General features: G+C 43.9%; 1 protein-coding gene across 1 annotated transcript in view; it reads left to right on the top strand.

The window, feature by feature from the left end:
• Window positions 1–648: 648 nt before the first annotated feature.
• Window positions 649–12,917, top strand: part of SOX5 (SRY-box transcription factor 5) — a 929,721-nt gene continuing 917,452 nt past the window's right edge. The window contains exon 1 of the mRNA XM_037033875.1: window positions 649–1,008. The gene's annotated coding sequence lies outside the window, so the exon portion shown is untranslated. The remainder of the gene's footprint in view (window positions 1,009–12,917) is intronic.

Below are 12,917 nucleotides of genomic sequence, written 5' to 3' on the forward strand. Positions count from 1 at the left end.
GCGGCGCGAACTCGCGGGCGCTGAGCCGGGCTGGGGCGGGGGGCAGTGGTCGCTTTAAAACCGGACCTATCGCCGCTCCAGCCTCGGCGCTGGGCAGTCGGCGGCTGCCTCCGAGAAGGTTCCGCGGACATCTGCAAACCCCCGCGTGTGCCTTCGGGTCCAGCTTTACTGTGTGCAACCGGGTGGGGGCTAGAAGGGTCCCAGGTCACGGCCACAGGGCAGCGGGTGCGGTTCCAGCGCAGGGAAGAAGTTGACAAAGGGGACTTGACTAAATATGAATGCGTATTTATAGACGCGAGCTCCATCGAGATCCAGAGAGAGCGCATTCTGCCTGCTCCTTCCTCCCATTCCTGCCATTTCATTTTATCGCTCCTTTAAGTGGAGGGCAGAATTATTTAAAAAAAAAAATTCCTGCATGGTGTGGGTAATCACCGCGTTATTTACAATCTAGTTACTCTGCTGCGGACCGGGAAGCAAACTCTGGGGCTCGTTCCCTTCGGATGGACAGAGAGGGCGACCGGGAGGCTAGCTGCAGGAAGGAGGTCAGGGTGGGTTTGCGGGAGCTCTGGGGCGACCTGGAGCGAGCCGGAGCCCCCGGCGCCGCCCCCGCCCCCGCCCCCGCCGCACCTCCCGGGGCAGGCGCCCAGCCGTGGTGACCGCCGGCTGGTGCGCTGCCCTCGCCTCTCCCATTGTTCCTACTGTCTTTTTGCCTTTTGTTATTTGCACTCGCATTGTGTTGTTTGTCTCTGAAGCCGCCTCATGACCAGCAAAGGGATTTCACCTCGTCCTTGAGAGCTACACGGGGATCGCGAGCGAGCAAGAGACCGGGGAGAGGGACGCGCGCGCGCACACACACACACACACACTCACACACACAGACACACACACACACAGAGTGAGAAAGGCGAGCCACCAAACCCATCTCCACTCTCCTCCCGGGGGCCCCCAGCCCGCCACTGTGCCACTTTGCATCCCACGCCAGAGGAGACATTAAGGAGACCCGGTAAGGTGCGTGAATCGCAGCGTTTTAACTTTGTTGTTCGTCCCGATGTTGTTGTGGGCAGACCTCCAAGGCGCAGAGCGCCCCTCTGCCGCTCGCCGTGCCCGCCACTCAGCACTCGTTCCCGGCTCCAGCTGGAGAGCCGGTTGGGGAGGGAGGGGGCCGCCACCGGAGTTTCCTCAAGTACAGAGGGAGAGGGGACTGGAATGGGGGCGAGGGAGGGGCGGGAGGCGGCTCGAGACTGGAAGTGGCCCTGTCACCCTTGGGGGGCGCCTGTTCTGGGGTGGGGGAAAGCCCTGGGGTGTGGGCTCGAACCCAGATCAGGAAATGGGAAACTTTGTATTTTTGGTAAGGAGCCTGCGTGCTGTCGCCGGTATTGTTTTCTGAGCGGTGACGGTGGAGGTGGTGATTAGAGCTGAGGGCAGGAGCGCAGGGAAAATCCTAAGCTCGTCTGTGCACCTCTGTTAACGCCAAACGACAGACCCTAAAAGTTGGACAGAGCTCCTTCCCCTTCCTAGAATATACACTCGACCCCCAGCCCACCCTACGACCTGAATGTTCCCCCTTTTTGTCTTTTTGTTTCGCTTTCTGCAATCCCTCTCCCTACTACTCCCCCTCCCTCCCGCCCGGAATTTCGGAAACAAGTCCCATCCTTCAGGATTCTAGGGATTTCAGAGACCGGAAGCTTTATTAATTGCAACTACTTACCCGCCGCCCCCCCCCCCCCCCGCACACACACACACTCTGCAAACGAAGTGAAGACTTCTCACGTGTTGTCACTTTAAGCGCGGGTTTGGGAAATCTCGCTTGCACTTTGGGGCTACAGTAATATGCAAGGAAAAGAGGTTATACAAGTTGAAATCAAATTGTATTTGGAAATGTTTCCATTTGAGAGCAGTTTCTTGCATATTGATCTGTTGGCATCAGATGCACGCGAAGCATTATTTACATATTTTAACAGTAATTTTTCTTACACTTTGCAAAGCGAAGATATTAATAAATAGTTTGACCCTGGTGAATGTCTGAAGACGTTGGCCTCTGTGCGAAAATTCAGAGTGTGGTGAATGTGAATTCATTTCACTGTCTTTCCGTCTCAACTAAGCAGGTCAAAATGAGGAATTCTGTGAATACACAGGGTGAGATTCTCAGTGTCAGCCAACGCAGGCACTCTGGGTGGCAGTCAACTGTAACTTCTTTAGAAAAGTTTAGGAATCTCTGCTATCCCAGTTGGATCCTCACAATATCCAGATATCCAAAGCAGTTTGCCAGAAAGGCATCAGCCGATTTCCCCAGAGGCTGCCTTCAGGCTCAGCACAGTCCTTTAGTCAAGGGCAAGACCAAGGGAGATCTGTGGGATTTTGGGTAATAAGTGTGGGAATCTGCAAAGGGACTAGACAGAGTGATTTGTTTCCTTGATGCTCATAAATAAAGTCTCCTAGTATCCTTAAAAAAACAAAACAGGCCAATGCTGTAGGCGGGTAGGAGATTCACAGGGAATGGACATTTCAATCAGAAAAACCAGAGCACAGTTTTTGATCAGGATTACAGGAGTCAGGCTCGATTGCCAAGAGTTATTAGGTTAAGGACCAGATGGTTTTAAAGTATACGGAAATGTTTTTTAAGTTTGACTTTTACAGAATCTAAAAGGACAGCAGTTTCTTAGGGTCTTTACAGAACTACTGGGTTTTGATCTAATTTTGAAGGAACTCAGCTGTATTGTGAACTGTTCACTGTGACGGGGAAGGGATCTGGTTTCAAATATGGATACATGGGACAGGGTTCCTGAGGGTGCTTCTTCCTGCTTTAAATATAGCTCGGAGGCTGAAGCCTAGATAAATTCAGCCACGATGATTTAAAATCATAAGCACTTACACTGAAAGTTCTGTCAGGCATTGTGCAAAGTTCTGCTGCTAATTATGTCATCAACTGTTTACTCCTCAGAACTATACAAGATAAAAATCATAAGCATCGCTCCAAACTGATGCAATACAGCCTGAACCCCTTACACTGGGAGGGATTGCTTTTGTTTGCCTAAAAGGTAGATCTTTCATCAGATGAGTTGTTTAAAAACATTCACTTGTGGGGGTGGGAAGGGATGTGCATAATTATTTAGTTATTTGTGTTAATTATATACTAGCATACTTGCTTGGAATTCTTTCTTTTTTTTCCTTTTCTTTTCAGTGGTCTTCTAACAACCTTATACATGGAGAATTTATAGAGTTTTTTTTTTATTTGCTTGTGGGTTTTTAAAAATCTTTTTGTACCTATTTCAAATGGGCAAGAATGAACCAATCTGACATAGACTTGAAAGAGTAAACACTTAATATATGAAAAAAAAGAGCTTCCACTCTGTACAGAAACCCTGCACTAGTTTTGTTGTTGAGCTTAAGCAGTTCTGGTTGAATGGCATGTTATATACAGGATTCAACACTCTCAAAGGTATTTGGTAAATAACCAGGCATTTGAGATATAGTGGTTATTTCAAGTTAACTTAGTGCTGCACATGTAAATGCACATCCTGTTTAGACTGACACATGGTCTTGTGAAAGGAAAAAAATGAATATGTGCTCATAAAGATGTTATCAATGGAGTACATGGAAGTAAAGAGTAAAGAATAAAAAAAGTGATTTTTATATTCAGGTGTGATGGCTTTCTTATTTGCCCTTGTTGGGGGTGCGGCATGAGCTATAGGAGAGGTTAAATTTTCATTCTCCAGGTAGAAGAATGAACTTGAAAGTTTGAACAATTTTTTTTTCTTATAAAGCAAATGAAAAAGTATGATACAGTGATTAAAAGAATGGACTGTCTTCTTGAAACAGCTCTATGCTTTTACTGAGTGGTAGGCAGGCATTTTGAAGGCATATTCACATTATATAAAAAAGAGATAAACAGGGCAGGATAAAACTTTTTAAAAAAGATCTTATTTATTTATCTTTAGAGTGGAAAGGAAGGAGAGAAGGAGAGAAATATCAATGTATGGTTGCCTCTTGTGAGTCCCCTGCTGGGAACTGGCCTGCAACCCAGGCATGTGCCCTGACTGGGAATTGAACGGCTATCATCTGGGTCGCAGGCCTGTGCTCAATCCACTGAGCTACACCAGCCAGGGCTAAAACTTGTTTTTAATAATCTAAAATACACTAGATTTCAAATAATTTAGAATTCCAATGTTCAACGCTTTAGACTTTCAAAGGGAAAACTGTTGGGTATGATTGCTCTGCATCACCTGGATGAATCACCCCATGGTGGAGAATGGTACAATCTGAGTGTTGAGAGTGACCTGAAAAACTTACTTGCCTGGGCCTGGAGTCAGTGCGCTCCCGCACACACTCGTCGCAGTGTTTTAGCCTGCGAAATGTGGATTTATTTTAAAGGTGAAAAAAGTGCTTGGCTGTTTGATATAAACTATATCCTGAACTTAGATTTGTAGATAGTTAATAAAATGAAAGTCCAATTTTGCTGCAAACATTGTTTTAAAACACCCATTTGTAAATTGGCCACATTTGGTTTTCATATGTTAATGATCTGGGATCTGAAACTTCTTTCAGAAAGACATTTTGGTTTATCTTTAAAAACACTACACAAAACTGTCTAAACAACTCTGTAAATAAGTGGTTCCAAATGCCTCAATTTGATGAATGAATTAAAGAATTACAGTTCTTAATCCAATTATGATCAGTCTAGTCTTGTTATGGCAATTCCCCTTGGGGGAGTGTGGGGAGTGGGAATGGTAAATGATTCTCAAACGTGAGTGGGGTCTTTGCTGTTTTTTTTTTTTTTCTGTGTGTCATGGAGCAGAGATAAGCACTCCCACCTAACATTTAGGAGAAGGGTTGTACAGGTAGGATAGTTATTTAGTGATCTTCCTTAAACCAAGAGTGTTTTTGCATGAAAAGTTGTTCTTCATAGAAGAGTAAAATGAAATCTTTAAGGATATGAAGCAAGGGTCTAATATTTTGCTTAAAAATCATGGATTTTTCTATTTAAAGGGCAAGGAGTGGAGCACCTGAGGCTCAGGAGTAGGGCAGACACTCAGTCACTTTCAGTCGTTTCCCACTGGGCCATATGGGGACATTTGGTGGTGTATTTGATAAGCTTTACTGTATTCGATCTCCTTGTCTTTAAAATTAAGGGGAATATGCTTTGGGGGTTGTTTTCTACACACCTCTCCCCAGTTAGCTGCCTACATGGGTGCTTTTGAATGCCCTTCTGACCGCTGGCCTGAATTTTAGGGTAGGCCCTTGCTAACTGCCCAGTTTGCTTGACTAGACCCTTCTAAATTTCTGCCCCATTTTAACCTCTGGCGCAGAAATTAATTAATTCAAAGATGTCAATAGTTTATTATGGTTTAATTCTCCAGGCGTTATTATTATTATTATTAGTTTTGCAGTTTATTACGACCATTTAATTACTTAGGGAAGACCTGTGGGGATTACAAGTATCAAGTGAAGCTGCCAAGAAGAAATATTTATAGACATACGGATTTTTTTTTAGTACCTGATAGGCAAGTAATTCTTACCCGCTTACAGGTAAGAATGTCGTTCAGTAGGGGCAACATGTTGATGACGCTAGAGGAAAAATGGATGTGTTTAAAGAGTGCGTTGAATAACCGCCCTTTAAACACTGAGGCTTAAAATGTTAAATTCTGCTCCCCCCAGACCGTGTTTTTCAGAGTGGTTGTGGTGGTGTTATTGATTTCTACAAGTATAGGTTCATTCATTCTTTATTAAAGTTTATTGTAAGTTAAAAAAATTCATCTTCGCTGCCCAGTTACTCCTCATTCAATTACTCTTCATGATTGTGTGGGATCTCATGTCCAATAGTATGGTAGGGCTCTGGTTTGACCTCTAGTTGACATTCCCTGGAAGCTCAGTTATTGAATTGTCACTAATGCACCAATTAAGTCTTGGAGGCAGGGAATTCAGGAAAGAACCAAGATGTGGAAGAGCTGATCCCACTAGTTTGGGGAGCATTTCAGTTTAGGTCTATTTGAAATTCTTCCATGACTTGGAGTTCTAAACATTCAGCACTCTGCCCCTTTTCTCTACCTCTAAAGCTGGGGACAATAGTGCTTTTCTCAGAGGGACATACATGAGTTACACTGGGTACATGTCAAATTCCAGGAATAGGGACTGGCATGAACTAGGTGCTCAGTAAGTGACAACTGCACTCTCCTCTCTCTCCAATCAAGTTTTTATGATCATCAATAATGCTTTATGCTTCATTTTGTACTTACTTTGAACTCATTTGAGTCCAAGGAGAAAAATATATCACTTCTTTGAGGCTGAGATCAACACTTTAAAATAGAGATTCAGTTAACATCTATACATGATCTCTGAGAATGTGGTTATATTAAGATGCTGTATCTGGTGCAAGTGTGATTTCTATCTTTAATTCATATAAATCTGCCTTTAGTCATTTTTATCCTCATAATAGGTAAAGGCAAACAAAAACTTTAGGACCTAATTGTAGATCTCTTGTTATTCTTTTTGATTTCCCATTATAGATATAAACCAATAAATTTTTTTGGTAATTTTATCCATTGATAATTATCTACCACTGTGTTATAGTAACTGATAATACATGTGGATGGAGAGAAATCCTACTTGGAGAAGAAATAAATCTGGCTTTGCAATAGTTTGCTCTATGGAGTCAACAGTTCCTTCAAGGAAAGTCTCATAGGTTTGTTTGTTTAAATTGGTTGCAAGGAGAAAGGCACAATAAATACACTATTGCCTGTTTGAAGAGGTGACGTATAATACAAACATGGAGAAATTAGTGGTTATTTTCTCTTCCCAATGAAAGAGAGAATTTCTGTATATGTACAACCGACCAAAGATAAAGGAAAAGCTTTTTTAAAAGCAAAGAAATGACTTGGTTATTGCATTAATTTTGGTCTCTTAAGAAGCAGATGTCAAGATGGAGTTAAACAGGTACGAAGTTTATTGGGGGAGGGAGCAGGAGAAACCTGGGACAGCCTTTTGCCAGCGATCCAGGTTTGGCATTTATGTCAGGGGAGATGGGAGGAAGGACAGAGGACTGAGAAGGAAGAAGCTGAGGTTAGGGTAGGCAGAGGAGAGACAGCCACTGGAAGAGAGTCCACGGTTTCCAAGGAAAGGCCTGCATTTGCACCCCCACTGCGCTCAGTCATTGGCTAGGTGGTCCCCTGAAGCATGGCCTTGGTGCACACATGATGCTAGAGACATAGGGGCAGCTGGTGCGGACACTGAGTCCATTATATTCTTGCAACAGGAGATCGGAGTGGTATGGTCATGGCTTGGCAGTATTGCCCAGTGGTTAATAGCACTCACTCTGGTCAGGTGGACCTACCACTAAAACAGACATGGCATTTTTTGAGTTCTTTTATGCTTTATTTGCCTTCACTGTAAAATGAGTATAATGATAGTATCACCTCACAGAGTCCTAGATTAAGTGAGATTATATGGGGTTATATGTAAATCTATAGTACCATGCATGGCATAGAAGAAATGCTCAACATGTACTGCACTCTTTTTAATGTACTCATAAAATGCAACTGAGAGATATAGCTGAATTGTATCAGGGGATCATAAATATGTTTAAGCAATTTCTATTTCATGTAATTAGAAGGCATTTTTTATGTAAGCAAACATCCCTGACGTTTGCCTTTTAAAAACAGTACAGTTCATTTCTCATGCTTTAATCCTTAGTTTTACCGTGTTGTAAACTGTACAACACATAGACCAACTGACCTTGACCATCTTCAGGTGAATTGCCTTAAAGTAATAGGGAGACAGAATGTTCCCTTAATTTCCTTAGCCCTCCAGGCTTCCTATTCAGTGGAGAAGGAACTTGCACTGTGTAAGTTTGCATTTCATCTCAAGCCTCAAACACCTTGCCAGTCTTTGCTTCCCTGTGTTACTGTTCCTACACCAACTTGCTGCAGCACAAAGCACTGAACTCAAGTGGCCCTCAGCGCGAGCGCCTGCTGTGATGAGTCACAGAGCCACCAGCACTTTGTGGCGTTGGATTTGATCACTGCCATGAGCAGTCCTCCGCTTGTCAGCTAAGAGACCCTTCAGGGAGTTGTCCCTTAATAGAAAGTCTCTTTTCTTCCCTCCTGTTGTAACTTTAAATTAAAAGAAACCGTAGAGGAGCTGGTGGCATAGCGGCAGTTCATTCTTCTACCCACTGGGAGAACAACATCTGAGAAAAGACGTTATTGGACTGAGAATTGAGTTGTTGCTATTTTTGGGGGGCCGGCATGGGGGGTTACCATGGAGGAAGAAGACTGTGCCTTTTAGGCTCTGTCAGACCAGTTCTCAGTAATGTAACAGAGAGCGATTCTGGTGTGTCGGCAAGGGAGCACTTCATTTTGGATACAAGACATTGCCTTAGCATGTCAGTTTCAAGTGGGATGCATGAGACCACTGGTATTTTGCCTCCATTTTTTAGGTGGCTCTGTGTATTGTACTGTGTGGGAAACTGGCTCTGGGACAACTTCAAAATCCAAGGAGGATGGGAGGCAGGAAAAGAGAGCTAATTTTTGACACATTCCTCCGACGAGTGACCCCTCCGGGGAATCTGTGCCCAGGATAAAGACGGCTGACTGTGAGGCTTCTGGCACAGTTTTCCCCAAACAGTGAGTGCTGGTTACTTCAATGTCTCTGGTTAAAAAGGCTGATAACTTCATATTTATGAAAAAAAAGAAAAAATATTAGAACATTTGATGGCACGTTTCCTAGATGCTGTTTCTCCCTAAACGTCTGATTTAATTCTTTGCTGACCCAGGCTTTATATCCTCTGGACAGTAGTTGCTGATCCATTCCCATTCTGGGTAGGGCCTGCCCTCAAATCGGATGTCTGCTAAGATTTTCTGGTGTAATTTGTGGCTACTGAAAGCTGAAGTTTGATGTGTAGTACCAGCAGCTGACTGAGGGCTGCATGTCCGTTCTTGCGATGCTGGTGTTACTATGCAATATTGGCAGTCTCTCATCTGCGTCTGGCATGATCGGTCTCATTTATTCTTGCACTGGGCAATGCTTTTGAACAAGTGCATGCCACTTCTTATCATTTTGTCCTGACTTTTCCTACCCCGCCTCTCAGCCTCATCCTCATCTCCATCGTACCTTCACTGCTCGTAAGATAGTAGTGTCCTTTCTGCATTAAATCAGGAAATCAAGTGGTCACTTTAATGCACACTGAACAAACAACTAACTAAATCTGTCAGTATATTAAGACACTTAATGGGCCCATTATTTATTTCTAGGGACTTTCTCAGCTCCCGCCCCCCTCTCTCCCTTCTTCCTTTTCCCTGTCGCTGCTTCTCGCGCCTTATTAAACCTTTCTCTCACCACGAGGTCTTTATTCTCAGGGCACCACTGACCACTCTGCACTGTGCTGTCTCACTGGCTGAAGGGAGAAGTGGAAGGTTTGCTAGATGCATTGCTGCGTGTTTGAAAGGGGTAACCGCAGCGTGACAAAACACGTAGAGGGTAAGCTCGCTGAGGACACTGTGTTGTATCACAGCACAATCATGACGCGTGGAACAGGGCAGCAACAGAATAAATGATCACTGAGCCAATGTGTCTTGCAAATCAAGCTTCATTTGGGTTCAGAGCAGCCCTGCTTGATGGGAACGTGGTCAAACTAACAGCAGTTGAGCCTTTGACTATATTCTAGTTTAATCTTCATAGCCCACCAACTAGGTAGGTATTTTCTCCTTTGCACAGATGGGTCAGGTGCTTGCTCATTTTCCTCAGCTAATGAACAGGAGAATCAATGCCTGGATTTCTGTCCTCTTTGACTCCACCATTTGTAATTTTTCACTGTGCTGTGGCCAAGACACTGGTGTGGATTCCCACCCATATGATGGGAGCACTGACTGTACCTGCCTTTCTACCACAGGGGATAGGAACAGGTGAGTGAGAAGACATCTGCCACTGAAAATGACGCCTGAGCTGCACAGTGGTTTCTAAATGTCGTTATTATCAAGTGCCCTCTCTCCATTTATTAACCCAAAAGTATTTATAGAACACACAGAGGCATGTTGCTTACACTTTACTAAAAGAAGTCCTTTTTTTACTTGAACTGGAGGTTCTGGATACGTACCAAGTGACATCACAGGAAGTTAAAGAACAGGGTTTCTCAAAAGTGATTAGCGAATCACCTAGCTGAAAACCACTTGGGATGATTTTTTAAAAATCTACCTCTTTGGCCCCTGCTCAGACATAGGGAACCTGAATCTTTGTGGTTGAAGCCCAATCACCTGCATTTTTAACAATCACGACTGGCGATTCTTTTGCACACAACGGTTTGAGAACCAGTAATAAAAAATTGTATTGATTTACTTCGGTAGTGAAGTATGGGCATATGGAATGAACGTAAGGTCCTCAAAGAAGTACAGCAGTGCCAAAATAAAGCCCAACTTGAGTTGTGGGTTGGGGTTCCAGGGAAGGGGGCCAGTTATGTGCCTTCTAGGCTTGGACCGGACTTTCTAACAGGACAAACCTAAGGTGGCTAAGTATGCTGAAGACCAGAAGTTGATTTATTTCTTCAGTTCTGTATCCCCAATAGTTAGAACAGTATCTGGCACACAGCAGGTGCTCAGAGACCTTTGTTTTAATGAGTGGGTAAAAACAGAGGAAGTATAATATGTGGGACATAATTAGTATAGTTTGCTTATGATTATTGTGGAAAAAGAAATCAAGGTAGAATATACTGAGAAGGAACCCCAGTGAGAAGACAAACACGAGGTTTTAATGAAACTAATAGGGTGCCCCCAGGAAAGTGCCTTCATACACATCAACAATGGAGACACAAATCTAGGGCTGCTACGGGATCAAGTCATCAGGCCGCTGTTTGTATTGTCTTGGGAGCAGCCGTCACTACGGGAAGACAGGGACAGAGTCCGTTTCGTTCCCCATATAATCACAGGACTGGGTACATATTTGACAGGGTATTCACATGGACCGGAAAAAGAAAAAAAACCAACAGGCTTCTCCAGGTACAAAAATGTCTTGTGAAAAGAGAAAACATCTTTACCAGTGCTAACTGACGGGTGATTGTGAAAATGACAAAACTTCGTAGAACTGTGCTTTCTTGGTTTATTTAGAGTTTAGTGGTGTTTCCATCTGACTGCTTGCCTGTCACCAAGCAGTGCTTTCCTGCTGATGACACTCTCATTTTCCTGTTTCGAAAATCCACCATGGTGCTTAGCACGGTGCTTGCCAATATTAGCTATTTAATAAGCATTTGCTGGATAGTTCCATCGGTGAATAAACAGTATTGACTTGGGCCTGTGCGTGGGGGGTAGGTGGGAAATTGGAAGCAGACCTAGAGAGGTGCACTCCTTTACTTCGAATTCCCAGAGTGATGTGCGATCCAGTGGTCTTTAAGTAGGCGCGCTTCCCATATACGTTCAAGGCCTGGTTATTGGAATCAGGTGGGGAAGGATGTTTTGCTAAGGTAATGACTACAAAGGTGGATTCAGCATTGTTAGATGAGGCAGCCATTCATTTGATCTGGGAAGTCAGGCTGGAAAATGTATTGGGGGGAAAAAGGTAAAAAGTAATTCTAAACTTAACAGGAGTTTCAGTAGAAAAATGGCTCTAATTCAAGCAGTGTAATGTTAACATCAATGCGAGTCTCATGGCTCAAGCCCCGCATACCGCTTTGGAAATAAAGGGAGATTGTGTAAAGAATTAGCAATACAAGGCATTTTTAAGTGCTTTATTGCAGAGGCCCGTGATACTCTGTGAAATCTATGCTGCCTCTTTCTTCCTGCTGTGCTTAATTTCAGAATCTGATGCTATTACCTATCCTTGGAGAGAAAAAAAAAAATCACTCTCTGTTAACTCTTAAACACCGAGTTTAACATTGCATTTGCTTTCAACGTAATCTTTCTGGTATTTCTTGGGAAGAGAGGAGTGGTGTATTTAGCCACCAAGGGTTTGTCCCCAAGTTTAGTATGTGGGAGAGCTTCTGGAGGTGGGGGCAACTGGTAATAAATTTCAAAAGCGTAAGTTTAGAAATGGTTTAAGCAGCTCGAAGAATAAGGTCTCTGAAAGAGTTAGAGGTGATGGTGTTTGGCATGACTCCAGATCAGACGCCAGAACAGGAGTTAACCTTTTGCAATAGGTGACCAAAAATGTTTCCTGGCATGCCATCTCTGTGTCCTTCTCCTGTCTAGCTTGAAAGAACAGTCAGTGTTAACTGGTAGTTTACTCTCGCCAGGGACTGTGCTAAGCAGTGTATTTTTCATGCTTCCTTCTAGCAACTCCCTGATGCAGACACAAATGTTGCCCTGTTACACAGCTATGGAAACTGAGCTTGCCCAAAGCGGCACACTCATACTTGGTAAGCGGTGGGACTGAGACTTGAACTCAGACTCGTATGATTTTGAAGACTGGGCTCTTACCCATCGTGACGTAGGAAGCATGTCTGAGTCCTGTTGAGTCAGCCCTCACAGTGACACCGTATTTTCCCTTCTCGTTATATGTGCACTTCTCTCCCTCTGGAACAGGCTCTTCTCGGCTTATTTCTGAGCCGTTGAAAAGTTCCCCACTCTAGGGTCTCTCTTTACAGTCGGCTGCATTCGCCACTGTCAGGTCAATCTTCCTGACACGCTGTTTAGATCATGTTGGCCCTTTCTCAAAAATCCCAAGTGCCTGAGTACTGCCCATGGATGGGACTGAGACCCTTAAGCCTATTTTTAAGGGCCTTACAATTTATCTCCAAATCTTTTTGAGGATCACATTTGAAACTTTCCCTTTGAGAACAATCTGCTTCTGATCCGGGTTCGAGTTGAACGCAGTTTCCCAGATGAGTCCCCAAATGACTGCAACACACCAGCCTTATCAACTGTTCTCAGAATGTTCATGCCAGAGACCATAGACATTGCACATACAGCCCCCTGCTCACACCTGAACCCCCTATGACT

Source organism: Sturnira hondurensis, unplaced genomic scaffold (assembly GCF_014824575.4).
Source record: "Sturnira hondurensis isolate 20B ecotype Veracruz unplaced genomic scaffold, ASM1482457v3 Scaffold0021795, whole genome shotgun sequence".
In the NCBI taxonomy this organism is placed as follows: domain Eukaryota; kingdom Metazoa; phylum Chordata; class Mammalia; order Chiroptera; family Phyllostomidae; genus Sturnira; species Sturnira hondurensis.